The following is a 6,592-nucleotide window of genomic DNA, read 5'->3' on the forward strand; positions in this document are numbered from 1 at the left end:
AAGCATTTACAGTGACTATGTCCACTTGAATGGGCCCAGTGGTCTACAGCTTAATGAGCCTCGTGGCTCGAGTGCACTCACTCTTCTTCCGGTGGATGGGTGCAGTGAGTGAAGGGAGCTCGTGAAATCAGGGACTCTCCCCACTGATTGACACAGTAGCTGTTATTGCTAAAAGCACAGGAGCTATGGTGACATCTTGTGTCAGGCTAAAAAGTAACAAGGCGTTGATTCCTCCTGGGTCTCCTGGGAGCTTTGGTTATAATTCATTTTTATCTTATCTGCCCCTTTTGGCTGCTGATCAAATAATAAAACAAAGCCCTTTTCAGATGTGGAGATGAAGACTTGCTAGAATGAGTGGGGAACTTCATGTGACAACTGACTGATCTCATTGCAACTTCAATGACTAGACACCTAGTCTAGTCAACTGCACCCATCCACCGGAAGAAGAGTGAGTGCACTCTAGCCACGAGGCTCATTAAGCTGTAGACCACTGGGCCCATTCAAGTGGACATAGTCACTGTAAATGCTTTTTAAATTCCCACTCCCCCCATACCAGCTATGGATAAAAACTATTATCTTTTGGTACATTTCACAGAGATACTTCTGTGGAGGTGACTGTGAAGCCAGAGCAGCTGACACTTCCACAGGATAACCAGAAGTCTGAGCAGCATACTTTTTGCTTTGCTTTGTTTTCATCACTGCTGCATTGGAATGATGTCCTGTTGCCATGCTTACCTTGGTCCCAGAGTACAACTGGGTATGCACGTTTGTCCAGTGTACCTGAAAAACTACAGTGGGTGAAAGAGCAACAGAGCACCTAGCAACTAGATACCTAGGAATCCCATTCTACTTCTAAAACTCAGCCTTTCTGTCATATTGGAATACCATTATGTCTAGACCCAACTACAGTCAACTCAGCACAGCCAGAGGTAGCTCCAGAGCCATGAAGAAATGAATCTATTCTACTGCATGGGCATTTATCTCATTTCATTTCTTTGGCAGACATTTAGACATTGAATGACATGACCAGCCCCTCTGGAACCCAGCAGATGAGGAATGGTGGAATTGTGGAAGTCAGCTGAAAAACCAAATCCATAAGAGTGGTACTTCTTAGTATTTGTCACACAGAATCACCTGAAGAGCTTACAAAAGCACCAATACTATACCTGAACCAATTGCAGACCAATGCACAATTTACAGGGACTGAACTAGAAAGTCTTTTGAAATCCCTAGCTGCTTCCTTCCTTCCTCTCTCCCTCCTTCTCTCCTTCCCTCTCTTCCCCTCATTTTTTTGAAATATGGTCTTACTTTTTAGCTGTGCTGGAATCCACTATGAAGTTCAGACTGGCATCTGACTCATGGTGTCTCAACCTCCCAAGTGTTAGGATGGCAGCCAAGAACTACCACACCTTTGCTTTCTTGCTCTGGGAACAAAGCCACCGTGCTGTGAAGAAGTGCAAGCCATATGAAGTGCCCATGACTCTACCCTATCTGATGCCCCAGTTAATGGCCAGTATCTAACAACAGAGTAATGAATGATTTAGCCTTTGATAATTCAGGTCTACAATCAACCAGTTACCCCAGCTAATGCCACAGTAGATCAAAGACAAGGTATCTTCATTAATTTTCCTATTTTAAGGAACTAAAAGATGTCTTCACAGCACTAGATAGATAGAATGATTGTATCATGGGTTTTAGATGTGGAAATAAAGACAGCAAGATCAAAAGTTTAAGCTACATAAGATAGGCAGACAGTAAGAGGCAGAAAGCAGAATTCTGGACTATATCATTAGAATGAATCTCCTCTTCAGCCAATAACTGAAAGCAAGGGTCTATAAAACCATAACTTTGTAGAACTCTGAAAATAACCCAATTCCTTATGTCTTCAAACCCAGAGCAACACAAGAACAAGAAGGGAACAAAGATCTGCTCTTTCTACCACCTCTCCCCTTTGTTTCATATTTTAAGACAGAGTATTTTTGTATTCCTGGCTATCCAAGAACTTACTATGCAGACAAGGCTGGCCTTGAACTCACAGAGATTCTGCTTACCTCTGCCTCTAAATGCTGGGTTTAAAGGCATGTGCCAGTACTCTCTTTGTATAAGCCAAGGAAAGCCAAGAGAAATATGATCTACACATATTTCTTTGTCCATATAATTATGATAACATTTAGTTTTAAAACCTATTTTACTTTGTACCTAATTTCTCCAGCAATGATGATCCATTTCACCAGTCATCTTTGAAATAATGAATTTGAAAAGCTCATTTATAAAGTTGAAGTACTGCATTGAGGTCAGTGAGATAGCTCAGCCTGTCCAACTCAGAAGGAGAGAACCAACTCCTGAAAGTTGTTCTCTGACCTCCACATGCACATTGTAGCATGTATGCACACATGCACAAACATTAGATAAAACATAATTTTAAAAATTAAGAAGCACTACATTCCATGTGCTTTTAAATTTTCTCCTTTGAGGTTGTTGTATACCATTGTGTTTAAAGATTATGCACCTTGGAATTTTTAAAACATAGAATTATTGAATCAGAAGAACCTTTAAATTTTATTTTTATTGATTAAAATACTCATTTTAAGCGTGAATCATTTAATTCAAATAATTACATTGTTTTCTGCCACGCACACTTGCGTGATGGCGGTATTTGAGGCGAAAACTTCAAGGAAAGTCAGCCTCCTGCCTCCGCATTGTTGCCTGGCACCCCAAACTCAGAGGTGGCCCAGATATGTCTTCGTACTTGTGTGCTAGGAACTCACCAAGATATCATATTCTTACAGCTAGCAAGAGAAAATTCGGACATTGCTTTCTGACCTTCACCAGTGTTTCCAACTATCCTAGTTTAATGTTTTAAGTACTAGAGAGTAATTGTAAGGTTTCTCTCTAAGACATTAGCTGAAAGTGTTAGGTCAAGATTCTCCTCTGCCTGCCTCCCGCAAGAAACCCCAGTCCGTGGCAGTTTTCTTTTAATTATCTACTTATCATGAGAGAGGGAGATACAAATAGCACGAAAAATATATTGAGGTCAGCAGGCAATGTTATAGAGTTAGTTCTCTCCTTCCATCATGAGATAAGGGATGGAAACCAGGTGATCAAAGTTATACCTCAAGTGCCTTTACTTGGCAAGTCATTTCACTGAACCTTATTTGTTTATTGTAAATATGCTTGTTTCTAACTTGGTGTCCAAGACCTTATTTTTGTCTTGGTTTTTCCCATCTCTCTGGTTTCTCTTCTCAGTCTTTGCTTGCTTCTCTTTTCTTGAATGTTCCAAGACTCAGTCTTGCCTCTCTTTTCCTGTCTCTCCCTACAATGTCCCTCTAACTCAACTTCAAATTCTACATACATAACTACCCTCAGCTATATCTCTACACATATTTCTCTTCAACTTTTAGGTTCTACAATCTAATCATGTTACTCAACAGATATATGTGATCGTTGTCTTAAACTCACCATCTTAAAGTCTTCTCCCTGAAACATTGTCTCAACCAGCAGCCTTCCCCATCTCAGGGAATATTGAATATCAATAATTACCTTTCAGTTGCTGAGAGAAACAACTTGATACTTTTCTCAAGTTCACCCTATTCATGAGGAAAATTTGAGAACTTTACTTATAAAATGTCCAGGCACTTACTACTTCACTGGTGTTGCCATGATCCAAGCACCTTGCCCCTTGCTTGGAAAACTGTAATAGCACCCCTCTCCAGTATGTCTTCTTGCCTAAAGTTAGCCCTTCCCCATACTACCTAGCAGCCAGTATGGACTTTTTGCAACCAAAGCAAGACCTTGTCATGTTCTCAGCTCAAAAGTCTCCAGTGGCTCTCATTTTCCTCCCACACTCTGTGTCCCTTATCACGTTCCACACTTCTGTATTTCCATGGCTAGTACCACATTTTTTAAAGAGTTGTATAAAACATTTAATTTATTGATCTTTTGGGGAAATCTGACACACCATCACTGTATCCCAACAGAGCCATTAATCTTGTAGCTTGGATGACATTAGCTCCTTCGTTTTTATGGGGCTGTTGAGGAATCTGCCCTCTGCAAAGGCTCAAGAGAAAGGCTTTTGGAGAAATAGGCAAGTTCCATCTACGTATTTTCAAAAGCTCTATTCATTCTCTTCTCTTTTTCAATGTCCACGGTGTTTCTCTTGATAAGATTAGAGCTAACAGGTTTGGTCTTGGTTTTTATTTTGTTTTGTTTTGTTTTTATTTTTTACTTGAAGATTTTTTGACTGGCTATATGAAATACATTCCTGGACTTCTGCCCTCTTAATTTGCTCTACACCATTGTCTTGTGTATCCCATGTGGCTCCTGAAGCTCTGGGGCATGCAATCCGAAGGTACAGGCAGTATCGCTTTTCAACATATTATATAGTTTTATATTGCATCTTTTGTTAAGTTATCATCCTGAAATAAGCTCCACAAGGGCACACTCTTCCCTCCTGAATCCCAAGAGTCTATGCCACTTGCTTCATATGAAATAAATGAAAAAAAGTATTATTACTCTTTAGTTTGAATACCCCATAACTTATGTGGAAAGATACTAGGACAATAAGTGACAATTAGCCTTCATTGTCAACCTCACTTAATCTGGAATCCCCTGGAAGGGCCTCTAGGCATATCTGTGGGGGATTATCTTTATTATGTTAATTGATGTGGCAAGACATGTCAACTGTAGGTGGCACTGTTCCCTAGGCAGGGGATCCTGGGCTATATAGGACTAGAGAAAAAGACTTGAGCACTAACGTGTGTGTGCGCGCGCACGCGCGCGCACACACACACACACACACACACACACACACATACACGCATGCATGGGGCATTCATTGTTCTCTCCTGACTGTGGATGTATCAGAATCAGATGCTTTAGGTCCCTGCTACATTGACTTCCCCATTGCAGTGGACTGTACCTTGGGCTGTAAGCTAAAAATAAACCATTTCTCCCTTAACTTTTCCAGCCTATTTCATCAAAGCAACAGAAAAGCAACTAAGACAGATACCATAACTCTATATGCACACACCCAACTCCACCCTCATGAATAGGGTATTGCCTGCTGGACCCCTAGCATCTTTATATAAGAATAGCTAGGCCGTTTTCTCTCTGATGACTTTCTAAGGCTGGACCAGCCAGGATGTACAGGCCTCAAAAGCAGAAGAGCAGCTGCAACAGGGTCCTTTCTACCTCCATCTAAAACCAGGAGGTTCACCTGTTCCACAGCTCCCTGTGCACCATTCCCGCAAGTGGAAAGCTTGTCTCCAGGGAGTGCTCTGACACCAGACTCAAGTGAGATTGCCATTTTCTCTCCAGTGACTTTCCAAGGCAGGACCAGCCAAGAGGCACAGGACTCAGAATCAGCAGAGCAGATGTGACAGGGTCCTTCATTCATCCATCTGCACCCAGGAGGGACAGCTGATCTAAAACCCTCTGTGCACCTTTCCCACAAGTGAAGACCTTGTCTCTAGGGATTGCTGACACAGGCTTACAGACACACAGGAGGAATAAGCTCCAGCCAGAGACAGCAAGAACATCTAACACCAGAGATCAACAGATGGCAAAAGGCAAACACAAGAATCCTACCACCGGAAACCAAGACTACTTGGGTTTATCAGAAACTAGTACAACCACCACAGCCAGTCCTGGATACCCCAACACACTGGAAAAGCAAGATTCAGGTCTAAAATGATATCTTATGATGGTGATAGAGGAGTTTAAGAAGAACATAATTCACTCCCTTAAAGAAATATAGGAGAACACAGGTAGACAGGTGCAAGCCCTTAAAGAGGAAGCACAAAAATCCCTTAAAGAATTATAGGAAAGCACAACCAAACAGGTGAAAGAATGGAACAAAACCATCCAGAATCTAAAAATGGAAATAGAAACAATAAAGAAATCACTAAGAGAGACAACTCTGGATATAAAAAACCTAGGAAAGAGATCAGGAGTCATAGATGCAAGTATCACCAACAAAATACAAGAGATAGCAGAGAGAATCTCAGGGGCCGAAGACACCATAGAAACATTGACACAAGAGTCAAAGAAAATGCAAAAAGCAGAAAAGCTCCTAACCCAAAACATCCAGGAAATCCAGGACACAATGAGAAGACCAAACCTAAGGATAATAGGTATAGAAGAGAGTGAAGACCTCCAACTTAAAGGGCCAGTAAATATCTTCAACACAATTATAGAAGAAAACTTCTCTAACCTAAAGAAAGAGATGCCAAAGAACATAAAAAAAAAGCCTACAGAACTCCAAATAGTTTAAACCAGAAAAGAAATTCCTCCTGTCACGTAATAGTCAAAACACCAAATGCAAAAAAACAAAGAAAGAATATTAAAAGCACTGAGGTAAAAAAGTCAAGTAACATATAAAGGCAGACCTATCACAATTACACCAGACATCTCACCAGAGACTATGAAAGCTAGAAGATCCTGGGCTGATGTCATACAGACCCTAAGATGACACGGGCTGGCCGATCTGGGCATCCCTCAACCCGCGGGAGAAACGGGGGTCCTAATCAGGTCGACAAGGCATAGGCGAAGAAATGACGGCAGAGACGACACATGAAGTATAAGATCTAAATGT

The 6,592-nt window shown here is 41.2% G+C and overlaps 1 pseudogene; it reads right to left on the minus strand.

Annotated features, from left to right (window-relative positions):
- Positions 1-3,923: 3,923 nt before the first annotated feature.
- Positions 3,924-4,296, minus strand: LOC116100264 (annotated as a pseudogene).
- Positions 4,297-6,592: the final 2,296 nt, after the last annotated feature.

This window comes from Mastomys coucha, chromosome X (genome assembly GCF_008632895.1).
Source record: "Mastomys coucha isolate ucsf_1 chromosome X, UCSF_Mcou_1, whole genome shotgun sequence".
In the NCBI taxonomy this organism is placed as follows: Eukaryota; Metazoa; Chordata; class Mammalia; order Rodentia; family Muridae; genus Mastomys; species Mastomys coucha.